The 19,376-nt window shown below is 39.9% G+C and overlaps 1 long non-coding RNA gene across 1 annotated transcript; it reads left to right on the top strand.

Moving 5' to 3' along the window:
- Nucleotides 1–837: 837 nt before the first annotated feature.
- LOC127535513 (uncharacterized) lies at nucleotides 838–5,066 on the top strand. The gene is made up of 3 exons (XR_007944345.1): nucleotides 838–1,261; nucleotides 1,938–2,046; nucleotides 4,726–5,066. It is a non-coding gene; the product is annotated as an uncharacterized LOC127535513 (long non-coding RNA).
- The last annotated feature ends 14,310 nt before the right edge of the window (nucleotides 5,067–19,376 follow it).

Here is a 19,376-nt window from a genome sequence, read left to right on the forward strand (position 1 = left end):
CTAACTTGCACAAACCTCAGTCAGATAAAGGATCAATGAGTCAGATGGACTGGACTATTGAACTAAACAACCCCTCTGCCTCTGCACCCTCTGTAGAAGGCAGGTTAACAGGGGGAATGCGTTTAGGTCATTTGTCTAACAAAGAGGATGACCTCTGTGTTCATACCCCTTCCCCTAGTGGGTCAAAAGGTGAACAAAGAAAATTGAAGCTTCAATTAAACACACACACACGCACGCACGCACGCACACGCACGGACGCACGCTATGGCGTCAGAATCATGTCAAAACAATCAAAGCAACTCGCAGCAACGTGTCTGTACACGCATGATTATTTTCTTACGCGTGCGTGCGTGCGTTGTTGTGTGCAGATTGTATTTCACGCGTAACAAGAAGCTGCGTGCGTATGAAGCAGCGCGTACACGCCTGTCTGTCACTGTTTGACAAATACTATTACGCATTCAAACACGCGTGCGGTCGCCATACACAATAGAACATTTCTGCACCGTGCGTACCAGTCCGCCTCACAGGAGCGTGTCGTATAGTTTGCCTTTTCATTTTAGTCAGCCAGGGGAGGCAGCAGTGAGCCATACTGGCGGAAAAGAAGAAGATGAAGAAGAGTCTCCCCTTTTCGACCGAGGCAGTTCCGGTTTGAGGTTGGAGTCGGTGGCCGATTCGACTCCGGTTTTTTGTCTTTCGACAGGCGGAGGGCCGCCTCCGGGCTCCAAAAACTGGGACTCGCACCGGCCCCAACTCGTTGCTGGGCCAGAGGTGGCCCAAGGTGAGAGCCCAGTATGTCAGGGGCTGGGGTTACAGTCCGACCGTCAACAGGGGAAACACAGAAGCACCGTTTTTAAACAGCCGAGCGAGCAGCAGTAATGTTCAGTGTTTGTGTTTTAAAAACCGGTAAATATAGAAGCAAAATCCAAGCAGCAACGGTCTGAGGAGGAGACCCAAAGCTTCCTGGAACTGTGGTCTTCATATGAAATTCAGTGGAAGTTAGAGGGAGCCTCTTGGACCACACCAGTGTTCGAAACAATCCAGAGGGAGATGGCTACAGCTGTACGAACGGAGCCTGACTAACTCCTCAACAACTAAAAAGTTCAGAAATGACTACAAGAACCAGAAAAGGCAGCCAGGATGCAGCAGTTTTTGGCCAAAAAGAGCCCCAATTTTTTCCGGCTGCATTCCGTGATTCCAACCGGGTCCCTGAACGCAACAGCTGAGCAGGAGTTGATGCAGGCCGCAGTACCGATCCTGATAGGTAAGTTTTATTTCTTAAACACCCTGCTGTTAGCCGACTATGAATACGTCAGCTACAACAGATCCACATCAATATTATGAACGCTACGCCAGCTAACGTGGTCCGGACACAGGATCAGAGGTCGACTATTTGCTAACCAGTTAGCCACTGCTAAGCTAGCAAGCTATGAAAACCGTCTTATAAAACCTGAGAAACAGCAGCAATATTTCATTACCAGACCTGTATTCAGAACCTCCCACGTTGTTACACAATGGCCCATTAATCATATTGCTGAACTATATGATAATCATTGAAATTTCCCTTGAAGAACCAATAAACTGTTTAACATTATTAATACGAGTCTAAAACTTATTCAAAAGATCAAATTAACACAATGAAGTGAGGAATACTGGTAATGTGCAGCTATTTTTATAATTTCAAGGTAAAATGCTGATTGTTCTGTGATTTTCCAGCTTTGCAGATGTGGAAATTCAATGCATTCATTACTTATACACAGATTTCTTTGATGGTTTTTAGTTGTTGCTCAAATATATCAAGGCATTTAGCACTGCTGGAAATGATTACAGGCATTTTTTGTTACATTTTCTAACATCATACGGACAAATTAATAATTAATGGAGAAAATGATTTTAAATTACAGATGCTATCAACAACATTTCTTGTTAATTTTATTTAGTTGTCGGCCTAGGATGATGAGGTCCAGTTACCAGGATCACTACTCTGCAGCTTACTGGTTCCGTCCTGCAGCTCCTTCATGCTGTCCTCCTCGCTACAGACCAAATCAAGTAAGATTTTGATTTAATTAATAAACACCATACATTTACAATTAAAAAAAATCAAGTAAGATTTGTTTAGACTATGCAGACATCAACATGATCAATATGTTATCTTTTGGCCCATCCTAAAATCACAACGTACATTTATTTTAATCAATCAATCAATCAATCAAAGTTTATTTCTATATCACTTTTCTTACATAAAGTAGCACTAAGTGCTTAACAAGTTAAAAACAAACAATAAAAAGACAATGCCCCACATCCCTCCCAACTCAACTCCCATCATACTCCCTATCAACACACACACATACACACGCAGACAGTCACACAGCCACGCACACACACATACACACTTCTACAACAGAAATAACTAGAAAAGCATGCAGAGAGCGCAGACTTCCACCAGGCCATCTGTCTGTCTGTCGGTCTGTTTGTTAACAGCATAACTCAAAAAGTTATGGACAGATTTTCACCAAATTTTTCAGGGTTTCCGCAGGGTTTTAAAAAGTATTAAAAAGTGATAAATCAAAAACGCAAAATTTAATGGCCTTAAAAGGTTTTAAATTTGGGCAAACGGTATTATTTTTTAAAAACGAGGTATTATTTTTTTCTTTTCGACAATGAGCTGTTTCATTTTGATCAAAAAATAAACATAAATAAAATAAAACATATCTTGCTTGCAAAATTTTATACCGGAACGTTCGTCAGTCGCTCACGTCGACGTCATAGCAATGCATTCATTGGTTGTTAGAGAGCTGAAATCCTCCGCGTGCGCACTGAGTACATAGCTGACTTAGCTGCTGCAATGTTAACTTGACATCTCCCTGGATGATGCCACTTCGACTTCCGAGCGCGACCGCGGCCTGCGGGATCGCGGATTAGCGCTCATCTGTCCGCAGATTGCTCTCCCACAACCTATACGTGGATCCAAACTTTAAGCCGTATCACTGCCCAAGTCTAATCACTTGGTCCTTGTGTCATTTCTGACCGACCCTGAAAACTTCATTCAAATCCCCGAGTCCGTTTTGAATGATGTGGGTAACAAGGAAATGATTCACACACGCTGATCGTCACATAACTCCGCCGTGGCTCTCAGTGGCGAGACCGAGACGCCCCGTCTGCCCCAGTTGTCCGACCACGGAGCGCGTTGCCTGTGGTAGCGTCCCGCTCAGGCGGTGGTCGACCCTCCGGATGACATGGACATTTCTCTCCACTCTTTGGTGGAATAATTAATCTAATTTACCTCATTCTTTCAGTGCTCTAATGGATCTGGATGCAACAGTTTCCATCATGGTGATTTGTCTGGTCTGTTGTCCGCTCATTCCAGCCGTTCTAATGTGTTTCGTGAGTATGTATCAATCGATGATTTTTTTTTTCTTTTTTTGTATTCCACCACAGTATTGCACGGTTGTAAAACAGTTTAGCTCCGCTTTGGTGAAGAACATCAGTGAATTAATTGTTTATCACAGTCTTCAGCAGTAATTTTTATTGGTAAATGAGAGACATTAGTATCGCAGATGTCTGCATCTTCATACCATAAACAGGAAGTGAATTCGGTGACATACGTGCATTACGTTTGCGCAGGGAGCTACTATGATTGGTGGAACTCATGGGAGGTGGGCCAAAATTGCGGGAAAGTTGCGGTGATTGGACAAAATTGCAATGGCTGAACTAATCACAAAATCAAATTCTCTGAGGAGAAGATACAAAGAGAAGAAGGAGGAATTGGTGCAAATGGACAAAACTAACGAGGACAAGGCTGTGCAGCTGACGCACTTGCCGTAAGATTTTGATTTTGTCTCTCCCTATTTTATGAAAGGTTAAGGCACTTGGCACAAGATTTTTTTATTTTGTCATCCTGCTCTCTTTTTGATTAAGTGTTTTGTGAAAATTTGCGTGCAGATTTGTTGGTCATTTAAACCTAGTTGGTTGTTCAATCCTTGTCTCAATTTGTTTTTACTGGTTTGTGTGGTTGTTAAACATGTTCTTAATGGGCTAGTGGAGTCTTCCATGGGGACAGGAAATAAATGTGCAATATTTTGTCTAAATCTCTTCTTTTATAGTATGAGTAGCTGTTGCCTAATGGTTGGGAGTCAGTCTTGAAAAGGTTGTACGTAAGTTTAAATTCAATACCATTCCATTGCTTAAGCGCCTCTGAAGCAAGGCACCCCACCTCACATTGCACCAGTTACTGTAACTAATACCCTGTAGCTAAATAACTAGGTCTCCTTGGATAGTGGTAAGTATGATGTAAGTGTTGTATGTCAAAATCTGCGTGCATATCAAAAAAGGTTTCTGATTAATACTTGCAACTCGGTGTCTTGATGGTTGTAAAAAAAATCTGAAGGTAGTAAAAAAGGTATTAAATGGTAGTAAATTTAACTTCAAGATTGGTGTATAAACCCTGTTTTTACAGAATGTCCGGAAGACCAAAAGTAACAATCGATTAGATTTTGGAGGTGACCTGGATCACCGTCTGGATCCAGGATTTTTTTGAAGGACTTTGTACAATTGAGAGATGGCCGCCAAAATCCGTCCATAACTTTTTGAGTTATGCTGTTAACAGACAAACAGACAAACAAACTCCGATGATTACATAACCTCCTGGCGGAGGTAACAAGTTAACTGTGTTCATGAATATAGAAAATAATTACTGACAACTAATGCTGCTTGGGTGCTTTTATGCAGGATAAAGGAACCAGGATGCTACTGTGGATCTGCTGCAGTATCTGGAGACGTCAGAGGAACGGTTCTTGGAACAGATCTGAAGACACCGAGACCTGACCACTGCCCTGCTCCAGAACATCCAGAGGACGGATGAAAATTCAAACACCTTTGCTGGACTGATGGGACGCATGGTGTCGGTGCTGGAGCGACTGTCACAGAAATAAACTGCATTGTCCACTATTCCTGCCTTTTTTAGAAAAAGTAATCATATTTTTTATAAATTCTTTTCCTTCTTAGCTATTTAAGTACACTGGTATTTTACTCTTGCACTTTGGGTGAATACAAATATATTTGTGATGAAAGATGCGTGTTTTGTCTATAATCTACAGAGATTTTATTCAGTGTTAAGTGCACACTTCTACGTACACACATTTTGACAGATAATCAGTTGTGCTTTTCAAGCAGATTTCAATCTGAAACATATCAGCAACATACCAGTATGTTGTTTCTTACAACATATGTCACACCAAGCTAGATAAACTGCACTACTGCAGCAGATATATTATTGAAGTGTGCTTACATTACATGTCTACATACACTACTCACAAAAAGTTACTCAACTTTCAGGTGACATTTATGGAAATTGTAAAAATGAATGCTATGGTGATATTTAATCATGAAAGTAGGGCATTTAAGTAGAAACATGCAATAGTGATTTCCTCATCTCAAACAATTTATTAAAACAAAAGCTAACAGCAGTGAAGGGTATATCACAATAAAAATGTCTCATGACAGTTTGCACAGAACAGCGGCCTTCAGCTGAAATTCGGTACAGTTGTGTCCCACCAGTAGCATGATCACGGATGTTCCCAGACAACAGCTGACCTCTGTCTCATAATTAAGATCATCTATAAAGGTAAATATAGATACTATCATCAATTTATTGCGTTTGTTTAACCGCTATGTAGGTTAGCCGCAGCAAGACGGAGTATCTTTGTGTGAATGAGAGGGACCCAAGTGGAAGAGTGAGGTTACAGGGAGACGAGATCAAGAAGGTGGAGGATTTTAAGTACTTCGGGTCAACAGTCCAGAGCAATGGAGAGTGTGGAAAAGAGGTGAAGAAGCGTGTACGTGCAGGCTGGAACGGCTGGAGAAAAGTGTCAGGTGTGATAGAAGAGTTTCAGCTAAAATGAAAGGAAAGGTCTACAAAACTGTGGTGAGACCAGCCATGTTGTTTGGTCTGTAGACAGTGTCGCTGAGGAAAAGACAGGAGGCAGAACTGGAGGTAGCAGAACTGAAGATGCTGAGGTTCTCTTTGGGAGTGAGCAGGATGGATAGGATCAGGAAAGAGTACATCAGAGGGACAGCACATGTTAGAGGCTTTGGAGATAAAGTCAGAGAGGCCAGACTGAGATGGTTCGGACATGTCCAGAGGAGAGAGAGTGAATATACTGGTAGAAGGATGCTGAGTTTCCCACTGCCAGGCAGGAGGCCTAGAGGAAGACCAAAGAGGAGGTTTATGGATGTGGTTAAAGAGGACATGAAGGTAGTTGGTGTGAGAGAAGAGGATGCAGCAGACAGGGTTAGATGGAGGCAATTGATTCGCTGTGGCGACCCCTGAAGGGAAAAGCCGAAAGGAAAAGAAGTTTAACCACTATGTAATGGATGCAAATGTATTTGAGGCTAAGTAGCTAAGCTAAATGAATTATGGAATAATAATAAACGTCAGAAGAACTGCAGCCTAGTGGCTCGGGGCTGTGAAGCCTGAGAACCTAATTTAAATAATAATAAGAACTGGGTAAGTTTTTCCCCGTGTTTTGGAACAATAGCGCCATCAGCTGGAACCGAACAACTACAGGACGCGCTCATCTTACGCGTTATGCTGCGCACGGTGCAGATCAACAACTATTGTGTACAATCAGAAATTGTAACCGCACGCGTGTGAGCGCGTAAAAGTATTTGTCAAACAGTGACAGACAGGCGTGTACACGCTGCTTCATATGCACGCAGCTTCTTGTTACGCGTGACAGAGTTCGCACACGTCATTTCCGCGTACGTGTGAGCGCGTGACCGAAATGTTCTATTATCTTCATGTGAGCGTTAATGCGTGCGTTTGTAAAAAAAAACGCATGAATTTTACGTGTGACCGCTCCACGTAGTGTGATTGCCGGTGCGCAGCAATGATCACATGTGAACGCACGCGTGAACGGGAGGCCATTATAAGTCAATGGGGAAACTGCATTACGCGTCAGGCGCACAGGCGTCAAAGTACGCGCGCGTGTGACACGTTCAGTTGATAGCTGCGCACGCTTTTTGACACAATTCTGATGCCATACGCACGCACGGACGCACGCACGCACGCACACACACACACACAATCTTTAAAAAATTTGTGGTTGACAGTGGTGGATTTGTAGTAGGATCGCAATCGTGATCTTCAGCAGGCAGCTGACATAGCACTCACTTTTAGTCATAGATACACTGACAGACTGACGTTCTCTCGCAATGATACAAAAATCTTTAACAAACTATAAGCGGCATCACTGCTAAAATCTAAGCACTTGATCCTTGTGTCATTTCTGACTTTCCCTGAAAATTTCATCCAAATTCATTAATTTGTTTTTAAATAATGTTACAAACAGACAAACCAACGCAGATCATCACATTACTCTGCTGCGTTCCTTGGCGGTGTAATAATTAGAAACAATTATAGAATGTAAATAGCAGATATAATTTTGTGTGTAATTTAACTGTGTTGCTTTAATGCACATTTTACACTTGCTGTTGCTGGAAAAGAGACTTGTGGATGCAGTGCATGGAAACAGTAAACATCGGCCCTCCAAATTAAAACAAAGACGATGCTAAGCTAAATTCTAAGCAGAACTCCACAGTCAGTTCGTAATTCTCTGTGGGTTCATTACTATGACAAAGTTCTTTAACCTCACAAAATATAATTTGATACATTGTTAATTTAAAACACATTGCTAACAGCAACTTTTCGTCTCCTCGATTTTTATGACTGCCTACCATAATCATTTTGATTTGTATGATCACAAAAAACAATGGCTACTTTCTTATGACATGGGGAAATTTTATTTTTTAAAAATAGTACTAAAAATGGAGCATTTCAGTCATTTTTTTTCCCTAAAGGATCCATAATATATTTCTAAATTTTTACCTCATAAGACTTGTCACTTGTCAAAGGGCAGCTGTAAAATTTATGCATAAATATTTGATATTATTGTGGACGCTGCACAGTCAGCTCAGGAAGTAATTGTTCTTTGCTTGAATATCTCTGCACTATGAAGAAGTGCTCTTGAAACAGTCAAGGGTATTTCTTGGAGTTCTTTGAGGCTCCGTAGCCCTGGGGCGTCCCTTGAAACAACTCCCCATCTGAGGCAGAGAAGCCCGGACATGTGAAGTAAGCAGGCCAGGTGACATCCCGGTGTTCCTGTCTTCTCCTTGCAAAGTGTCACACTTGCCAACTGTCTGGCAAACTTTTCTGCAACTTCTTGACATGGATTCTTTAATAAATGTTACTGCTGAGGTAAAGGTAAAGCTGAAGTGGAAGGCTTAGAGTCTCAATACACAATTGTATGAATTCTTAATATTTTTTAATCATCATTATTTCTGCCCATATTAGTCATTGTTAAAGCCGAGGAATGACAACACTTGGGATTTTTTTACAGGGAAATTCAGCAAAAATGGAAATTGTCTTGTACTAAGAACTGGATGTGTGTTGCTTGCTGGGACATATTTAGTTAGTGAATGGATCTGTCACTAGGTAGCATCTAACAGTTGGTTTATTATCAGCAAGGAGAGACAGCAGTCCATGCTGTCAATACTCAATCGAGTCATGCCTGGTGGTGGTGGCGGGGGATCTGGACTTGATCCTGGATAATAACACCATCCAGCCTCAAATGGGGAAAAGAGGAGCTGCTTTCCCTCGAGGCAGTAGGAGTGGAGGTAGATAAGCGTCCTCCGTGGGGCTCCCATCTGAATGAATAGGATGACCATGACAAAGGAATATGTGGGTGTTAGCAGAGTTGTTTGTTGAAACAGTGAAGAAGCTGTCTTTGCATTAAGACAGGTAAAAAAAAACAACTTCTATGTGCCTATAAAATTAAAATGGATATGCAGCAAAATCCTTCCAGAAAGTGTGTCTCTCAACTCAAACAAAACAATTTTGTAAACAGAGCAAACAATGGCGCCTCAAAATATGTGGCTAGTTCTAGCTGAGGTACAGCTGGAATGTAAGCACCAGTAATTGTACTGGGCCAACCTTTACAGATGCCAGCCAGTGAGATTACAAAATTTGTTTAAATACTGCCTGGTCAAAAGGATAAACTCAAATCAAACGGAACTGACTTGCCACCTCAGTTTCTACCCCTTGTGTGTTTGCGCTGGCAGCAGAAAACAAGGACAACTGGCACAATATTGACAATCATCAAACACAGATGTTCAAACCTATGCAAAGGTATGGCTGCTTATTTGGTTGCGGTCCAATGTGCAGAATTAGATAAGAAGACTAAAAATGAAAACAATGATTATCAGTCATATGGTCGGAACAAAAGAGTGGATTTTTCAAAAGGCTCCCAAAAATACTCAGTTTCCCACTTGCAAAACATTCCTATGTAACAAAAGTAATCAAGTGGGTTACTTTATAATTTGGATCAATTACTGCTCCCCTAAATGCAATAAAATAACTTTGCAGCCGACGAAACTGAGCACAGCATTTCCATTATACTTTTTCTGCATCATGGAAGAAAGAGACAGCAGTAGCATGAATTCCCATGTTTAGGGAAAAGAACATTTCTCTGAGGTGGCACTTGTCATAAAAGGAGTAGGGAGAGATTAACGAGGGGTCTGCAGATAAGTGAATCTAAAGACCTCAATAAAGCCCAAACCAGAGGAGGAGGAAAACATAGACAGGTATTAGTCCATCCATCATTTCCTTCACCTTATCGGAGAGTACAAATATATAACACCCTCATCTAATCTGCCTAGTTCTCTCTATTTTTGTCATCGCTGGCCTCAGATAACCAGCAGAGGTTAATCCCCAGATCACTGATGACTAAAGATGGTGAGTGATTTTCACAACTGGAACCTCTTACTCTGTAGTGTGGTCGGGGAGGAAATCCTTTTCAGTATGGCTATATACAAGTGCAAACCAGTGACACTGTTAATTAGAGCCTACAAAGACAAATTACATGAGTGTCCAGATGATCACATAGACTTGCTGTTTATGTTTCTTTTTATCTATATTTTGCTAAGTAAGTCACTTATTTGCTCATGATTTTGTTACCCTTTTTGTTTTTCACTGGTTTTGTTGTCATATGTGAATATTAATAAGATTTGGGGACACAGTAAGGTCAAACTGCAGCCCCCAATCTTCAGGAGCACAAGGCTGCAAGGCAATGGAAACAGAGTGAGGTGCATCACTTTAGTGGCCTTATAGCGACCTTTGTCACATTTCTCTGTTCCATACTTCTAGTAATGTTTTAGCTAAATATTCTTGCTTGTTGGACAGTCCCTAAAGTCTGGACACATAGGAAATCTCATTAACTATATAGTTTTTGCCTCCACAGATTAAAAATGGCTTTGTCAAAAGAAGAAAGAATTGAACTGATACTTCTCAGTGGACATGAACGATGGACATATCAAAAGATAGGTTTAGGGTGAGGGAAGTGATTTTTTGGGGTGAGCATGAATTTTAGTAATGAACAATTCTTTAGCTTCTGCTCATACATTTGGTCACCCAGAATGGGGTTTGTCCATGACACTGCCCATTTCTTTAAAGTTTTTAAACACTTTCACCACCACAGAAAAGCCAAGTGGAATCGTTCTTGGATAACGTGCATTAAATTCATCTGCTATCTTTTTTGTCCATCCTCAGGGCTGTCTGGTGTTGCCAGTTTTGAGTATAATTAATAGTGTGAGTTTAATTCACTCTGTGAGGCTAAATTCATACTACCCTCAATTTACAGCATTTTGAACTACTTCCCTCTCAGGACAAAACCATAAAAAATATACAGCAAGCAAGTCTTTATCAGCACATTAACAACTTAGCAACAAGCTAAGTCCGAATAGTTTGCCACATGCAAATGTTAAAATGTAAATAACAAACATCTCTACAAAAGCCTGAAGATAAAGTTGTATCTGCCTGTTAATAGCTGAATTTTATACTCAGTGTGGCTTTCTTAGATCTTATTATTTCCGACTACACAGCATAATACCTTGTAGCAGAAAATCAAATGATACCTCGCACATGAGGTAAACTTGCTTTATCCACAGTAAGATCCTCCTGAAAAACTTGGATTCTCGATTTTATTTATATCATTAAATGTTGTTAAGCAATAGCCAATACTAGATCAGCAACCCACAACTATCATTAGATTTTGTTTCTAATATTGCTCCATTTGCAGTCAAAGACAGAAATACATACATATGTCAATTAACAAAACCTGATCCAACTTCAGTAGAACTTCGTGTGCTAAAATATTCCAGTACCCCAACTCTGTCATTAACAAGCTGGCTGCAAAAATAGGATTTCAGGATGTAATTGAGCTTTCAGAATGTGTTCAACGCCACTGAATTAACATTTGCCATCACAATAAGCAGAGATACTTTACAATGAGTAATTGCAAAGTCTAACAGAATGTTGTGCATTAGATTGTGTGCTATCAAAATGATTTTAAAGCACAAACTTGCTATTCACAGCACTGTGATGTACTGGAAAACCTGTAGGCAGGTGATGAGCTATGAGGATGACTCAAAAAGACAGTTTAAAGTTGCAGTCTGTTGTCTAACAATGGCTGGTTCTATAGGAGGAGAGATGTGTGCTCTCTTTTCTCTTTTCTCCCCACGCTGTGATGGTGGTAAACTGTGTTTTCGCATATATGAATGAGAAAAGCAGCCTATGTTATGCTCATATGCTTAAAGTGGGACAAAAAAAAGAGATAAAATATCAAAACCAGTCATGAAACAGAGGTGACAGAACGGCAATAAATAAATAAACCATTCATGTGACGATGGTCGAGCTAAAAGCAAGTGCAACAAGTATGACTTCTGCTTACATCAACGTGTAGAAGGATAATGTCACCACTTAGTATTCAGCTGCTGTGCCTCAAAGTGGTGCGGGAAATATTGTAATTATAAATGGAGCACAAACAAATTAGTGAATATGGCTGGCAGACATTATTATGATGTATTTAATAGCAGGTGAGTCCGACTTCGAGCTCAGACACTGTCAATATAAAAAATTAAAACAGATTTATTTCATTATGCCACTGTTATCGAAATCACTGATAATATACTGAAGCATTTTATCCTGAATGGATTTTGTAAATGATAACAAGACAGTTAGAAGCTCTGATGATGAGAAACATACATGGTTACATTCTGGCCTTAAAATATGAGGACAACTCATCAAAAATGGTTTGGAATTTGACAATGCACTTCCCTGAGTCTCCTGCTACACACCTGTCAAGTTTGCAATAAATAGGATGAATGGTTGTTGAGACAGTCAAGACATAGTGAGATGCTCAGGGATATAAAAGAGTTTTAAAGGAAAGAAAATAACAAGACATGCTTTTTTATTTTCACTTGTTATTAAGCTTGATTTTTAACTAATAAAAACAAACATTGACACTTAATATACTGCTGTCTATACTTCACCACTGATATACACACAGTATATATAGGTATAAGGCTATTAAAGTCCCTTGAAAATGCCTACATTACCATTTATCAAAGCATGAAGGTAAATGTTGACTTGCTGTGAACAGATCAATAGCAAGCTGACCTTTGTCACAACCTACAAACTACACAACGTTCAGCACCTTACTTTAAGGTCATTGTCGGAGATCCTGGTTGCTGCTGCCCCATTTGATCTTTTATTGTGGTCTTTGATGAGGAATATTAAAACAGGTCATTTGCTTTATGTCCTCTCTGTCCCATCAGCAGGCGGATGATGTTGGCTCCACTAAAACTCAAGCCAGAGGTCGACATCAGTGAATTAATTGTTGGGTGCAAGAGACGCTATTCCCGGTCAACATATTGATCCTAGGATGTTGAATATGCTAAGCATTTATCTGACAGATGTGCTTTGAAAATCAGTGATACTAGCCCCGTAGAATAGCAGGTCTGAATCTGAAGGGGACAGTGTCAAATTATATTGCTAATAAAGGATGTAGAATTTTCATCATCAAGCATTTCATCATTTGTTCTTTTGCTTTTGTGAATGGCAATTGCTATGTTAAATAAAACCATGATTAAAATTCTTAATACCACCATTATTGATGTTTGCTTTTGTACTGAACGGGTCTCAAAATGGCTTTTCTGTCTGAGACATGTAATCTCCTCATAGGGAAGATGTGTGCACACACATTCTTCTATTATCATACATATACTAGTGTGTATACACAAACTCTCCAAGAAGCTCACAGAATCTAGGACCCTGTAATCATCCCAACTTTCAGGTTCTCAATCTTGTTATAAGATAGAACTTACCAGACAGAGCTTGATTTTTGACATAAATTCATTCTTCTTAAGCATTTCATTTTCTCTATGTTCCCTCTGTGTAAAGACTGTTGCATCTAGTGACATCTGGTGCTGAGTTTGTGGAAATTTCACACAGTGACTGGGTGTTTAAGAAGTGATTCTTGCTGGAATGTGTCCAGCTGTCCATCATGAAATCACGAGCAAAACATACACAGAATAACATTAACAGTGAATATGCGAGTTTTTTCCCCAAAAAAAGCAGCCTTGTATTTCAGTAAACTAAACCATTTCCTCTAGTCACAATCCCTGTAGGATACCTTGTCCATTTTTGATGTTGAGCTTTGTCCCATTGACCTGAGTACTCACAAATCTGCGGTCTGTAGTTTGTCTGAAGTCTGAGTGAAAATGTTTTCAAGTTCCAGCAGTGTGGAATCAAATGACTGTAAAACCTGTTTAATTAAGTCCAACACATCCAAGGTCTGTCTCAGGACTTTTGTTCCACTGCAGAGTTGGACGCCCCCACACTGTGCAGCCTTCTGTGATTGAGAAGACATGTTTGATAACCAGTCATACCTATGCTGTTGGAATCCCTGGGAAGGAAACGTGACAGTTTTCTTTTGATTCCTGGAATCAGAGTATCAAGAAATGTAGATTTTTAAGATCTTGTGGAATTTTAATTAAAACTCCCTGCAGTTTCTTTCATCGTCAAACAGGACTTAGTAATTACTGTTGCACATGATGACACCAAAGAAACACATGCCAGTAAATTCAAATTAATCACATGTATACAGTGCCTAGTTATGGAGTTTTTGACTTCATGTGCTGTTATTTCCAAATCCTGAGAAATATGGTAAAACAGTACATTTGCGCTGACTAAAAAGGTAGTCCTATGATTTTTCCTGCATTTCTAAAAAACAAAGCAAAACAACAACAAAAAAAAACTCAATTGTAACAGGGCAGGGCCAGACATGGATCTTAGGGCGTAGAATGGGTAAACCACCAACCTTTGCTCCATCTTTATTTTTTTTAACCCAGGAGTTATGTCAGAAGTGGGCAGTTAAAATTTAAACTGAGGAATTATATCAGACTTGACTATTGACTCTATTGGCCAAGTTTCTTCCGGGCCACCGAAGACAGGAAGTGCTTTCATTTGCTAGTGGTACTTAATGTGACTAATAAACTGACACCTACACACGTGGACAAAATTGTTGGTACCCCTCAGTTAAAGAAGGAAAAACCCACAATTCTCACTGAAATCACTTGAAACTCACAAAAGTAACAACAAATAAAAATTTATTGAAAATTAAATAATCAAAAACAGCCATTACTTTTGAATTTTTGATTAACATAATTATTTAAAAAAACAAACTAATGAAACAGGCCTGGACAAAAATGATGGTACCTCTATAAAAGATTGAAAACTATTTGACCAGAGTGACATGATTAACTCAGGTGTGTCATTTAATTGACATCACAGGTGTTTCCAAACTCATAATCAGTCAGTCTGCCTATTTAAAGGGAGACAAGTAGTCACCCTGCTGTTTGGTGAAAAGGTGTGTACCACACTGAACATGGACAACAGAAAGCGAAGGAGAGAATTGTCCCAGGACATCCGAAAAAAAATTATAGACAAACATCTTAAAGGTAAAGGCTATAAGACCATCTCTAAACAGCTTGAAGTTCCTGTGACAACAGTGGCTCATATTATTCAGAAGTTCAAGACCCACGGGACAGTAGCCAACCTCCCTGGACGTGGCCGCAAGAAGAAAATTGATGACAAATTGAAGAGACGGATCGTTGGAATTGTATCCAAAGAGCCCAGAGCAACCTCCAAAGAAATTAAAGGTGAACTCCAAGGCCAAGGTACATCAGTGTCAGATCGCACCATTCGTCGTTGTTTGAGCCAAAGTGGACTTCATGGGAGACGACCAAGGAGGACACCACTGCTGAAAAAAACTCATAAAAAAGCCAGACTGGAATTTGCAAAAATGCATGTTGACAAGCCACAAAGCTTCTGGGAGAATGTCCTTTGGACAGATGAGACCAAACTGGAGCTTTTTGGTAAGGCACATCAACTCTATGTTCATAGACTCAAAAACCAAGCATACGAAGAAAAGAACACTGTCCCTACGGTGAAACATGGAGGAGGCTCAGTAATGTTTTGGGGCTGCTTTGCTGCATCTGGCACAGGGTGTCTTGAAAGTGTGCAAGGTACGATGAAATCTGAAGACTATCAAGGCATTCTGGAGAGAAATGTGCTGCCTAGTGTCAGAAAGCTTGGTCTCAGTCGCAGGTCATGGGTCTTCCAACAGGACAACGATCCAAAACACACAGCCAAAAACACCCAAGAATGGCTGAGAGAAAAGTGTTGGACTATTCTAAAGTGGCCTTCTATGAGCCCAGATCTGAATCCCATTGAACATATGTGGAAGGAGCTGAAACATGCCATTTGGAGAAGACACCCATCAAACCTGAGACAACTGGAGCTGTTTGCTCATGAGGAGTGGGCCAAAATACCTGTTGACAGCTGCAGAACGCTCATTGACAAATACAGAAATCGTTTAATTGCAGTGATTGCCTCAAAAGGTTGTGCAACAAAATATTAAGTTATGGGTACCATCATTTTTGTCCAGCCCTATTTCATTAGTTTGTTTTTTTTAAATAATTATGTTAATCAACAATTCAAAAGTGATGGCTGATTTTGATTATTTAATTTTCAATAAATTTTTATTTATTGTTACTTTTGTGAGTTTCAAGTGATTTCAGTGAGAATTGTGGGTTTTTCCTTCTTTAACTGAGGGGTACCAACAATTTTGTCCACGTGTGTACAGTAGTGGGATTACCCTTTAAAACATTCACCACACTTTGTTTTATGGTATTGATTTGAGGTTTTGGACAACAGGCAACTTGCTTTTACAACACCAATGTAATGAGGAAAAGTGACTCTGCATTGTTCATACTATGACACTGGCCCTTCAGTGATAAAGTTTTTAAAATAAATGAACTCTGAACTCGTAAAAAATACCAGACAATTCAGTTGATTATTTGTGGCCTACAGTGACTGCTGACAAAGTCATGTCCACATATTACCAATCCAGTTATATCTAAAGTGTTCCATTTGAGTCCAAAAACGTACTGAGGTTAATTGGTACTTCTAAACTGTCTGTAGGTGTGAATGTTAGTGTGATTGTTTGTTTCTATATGTGATATAGATATCTGTGATAGACTGGTGACCCGTCTAGGGTGTCCCCTGACTTCACCCTAAGTCTGCGGGGATAGACTCCAGGCCCCCACGACTCTGCAGAGGATTAAGAGGTGTATAGATAATGGATGGATGGATGTTTCATTTGAATCCCTCTTGTATTTACAGCCAACCCACGTATCTGGTTACTCAAAAACACAGTATGCCCCATTACGAAAGAGGAAGATGCTCTAAATTGTTTTTTCACTGTTTGATGTGAACTGGTTGGATTTTCTACATACCTGAACATCAATCAAAAAAAAAGGGAAAAAAAAGCCCTGATCAACATCAACCTCTAAGCAGCCCCCTCTACTGTTTGTAGCTGCAGCTTTAACTGTGGTATGTTAACAGCTAACTAACAGAGACAACTTAAATTCTTTTGTAGATAATGGCAAAATACTGTCAAGCACAGGTCAGAACTAATGAGAGAATAGACCTAGTAGCATTAGCTCATTATGCTTTCCCTACAAACTGGGCCATAATCAAAGGTCTATTGGGAAAAGACCACTAGCCACCCAGATCAGAGTGGCCAGACCACAATCTTTACCATGCCTTTGAGAGGCCTCATTAGCTGCATACATCTGAACTCAGATCTGGAACATGTAGTAAACTTCAATTTTAAAAATATCTGAGTCAAGAAATGCACATGAGAAACAGAAATGAATGCTGAATGAATTGTATGATACACAAGCTCTCTCAAAACACATACATACACTTAGACAGGAGCCTTTGCCCTCCCGCTGGGAGAAATATTCTCAAGTACGTGGAGATAATGTTATCTTTCCTCATGTGAAAAGCTACATGAAAATTTAGTGGAAAGCTCTAATATATGTTCCATTTAATCTTGGAATTCATGGTGAAAGTCGATCCTTAGATTTTCAGTAATTCTTCTAATAAATTGAACTACCATATTTAGAATAACAGGAATACTCACTGAATTATAATTGTGAGATTGCTATGTTTTTATTTCTCTATCCTGTTCTCGCCTTTCCTATTTCATTATGCATTGCGCGTCCCAGTGACTACACAATGCAAACTATCCATTTCTCCAACTAACATCATTGTCATGCAGCAGCTCCCAGTTCAGTCATATTCTCTCCTCACATCTCTGAACTAAAGCCCCCTCACAAAGCCTTATAAAAATCTGTGCCCCGGGAGAGAGCAAACTGCGGAATACCAAAGCATGCCAGGTGCTGCGTTTAAAAAAGCAGGACTCTGCTTAAACAGAGATGCATTATTTAAAAGACAACTGAGAGGCATAAATAGAGTGAATGCATGACAAGGTCCCACAATCTGTAGCCCCTAATAGGCCCCTGGTGGTCTTGGTGTGGTCTTCTTGTGTGAGATCAGTCAACTTGGTTCCCCTCTGGCTCAGGATAACATGCTGTTTGTCTTAGTTTGACCTTGAGCGGCTATTTCCCAGTCATACCATGATAAATTCAGTCAGGCTGCAATGTGAAATCACAGAGCAATGCTGAATGGCAGTAACAGCCACTGCAGTTATTGTATTGCACTGAATGAACTAAATGCTGTGCCACAGAGGAACTTTGATCCTTTCCTTCAAGACATCAAGGTCAAAACAGTTATGTGTACAGTGCTGTGCTGTGTCTGAGCTTTCCCACACACACTGCACGTTATTATTCCCTTTGATCTGAAAAAGATAACTTCATTAACATTTACAGATTAAGCTTCCATTTAGACTGTTGTGCAGCATCCCCCATATTCAATCTGTATGGCATCCTGCTGAAAGTCAAATGGACATTAGATGCGTGAGGAACAAAAACATTAAAAATAACACCTGGTTAGTTTTCTGTGTTCTTCATCATGAATAGAGGGAAGATCCAACTTGTGCTGTAAATCAGAACTTTAGTCTAAATCAGTTAGGTTATTTCCAGTAGTTCATGAAGTCAGGGCCGGAATTTAGTCACTTTTGGACTTTCCTATTGCACTTTACACAGACTTCTACCTTTCTAGGCTCTAGTGTGCAGTCCTCACAGATCACTAGAGTGCAGGTGTGCCACAGAGACTCACATCTCATTAAAACGTGCATCACCCCCATCTTGTCTTCCTATTTCCATTCCTACCCTACCCTGCTGTAACCATATGGACCCCATACTGACTCTCATTATACGGTATGAAATGAATTCATTCCCAGGAAGACAAGGAAGGCCCACAAGTGTTTATGTGGTCAGAGTGCAGTGTTTATAATCAGATCCAAATCTAAGGGTAGAATAGCTGTTACACTGACTCATTAAATTGTGTCTGATAAGAGAATAATATTTCTTTTTATACAAAACAGGAATGTTACAAGATGAACATTACCTGACACTTGTGCCACATAGAGTAGGCTGATTACTATCAGGTTATTACTGATTCTGTTAAAATACATTACAGTGAATGTTACATACTACATAGTCTCTATTTAGAGAAATCATTTTGAAATAGATTAATCATTTTGCACTGTTGGGAAATGTTATTTCTCCACAATCATTAAGTTTCAGTTAAAACTGGCAGAGTGCTGTAGTAGTAGCATTTTTAAAAATGAGATAACATTTAATTAATTAGAAATCCAATCTAGACATTGTTATTGTGGTAAATAACTATCCTAGCTGGAAACAGCTGTTTTTAAATGGAATATCTACTTAGGGGTACAGAGGCCCATTTCCAGCAACCATCACTCCTGTGTTCTAATGCTGCATTGTGTTAGCCAGTAGTGTCAAAAGGCTAATTGGTGATTAGAAAAACCTTATGCAATTATGTTAGCACATGAGTAAAAATGTGAGTTTTTGTGGAACACATGAAAATGCTTGGGTGACCCCAAACACATACACTACCGTTAGGTATGTGAATGCACAGATACATTTGCATTTTTAAATTTATAACATCCCATCTCTAAACATACTATTCTGAAGGAAAGAAGATACAGACA

Source organism: Acanthochromis polyacanthus, chromosome 9 (assembly GCF_021347895.1).
Source record: "Acanthochromis polyacanthus isolate Apoly-LR-REF ecotype Palm Island chromosome 9, KAUST_Apoly_ChrSc, whole genome shotgun sequence".
Taxonomy (NCBI): domain Eukaryota; kingdom Metazoa; phylum Chordata; class Actinopteri; family Pomacentridae; genus Acanthochromis; species Acanthochromis polyacanthus.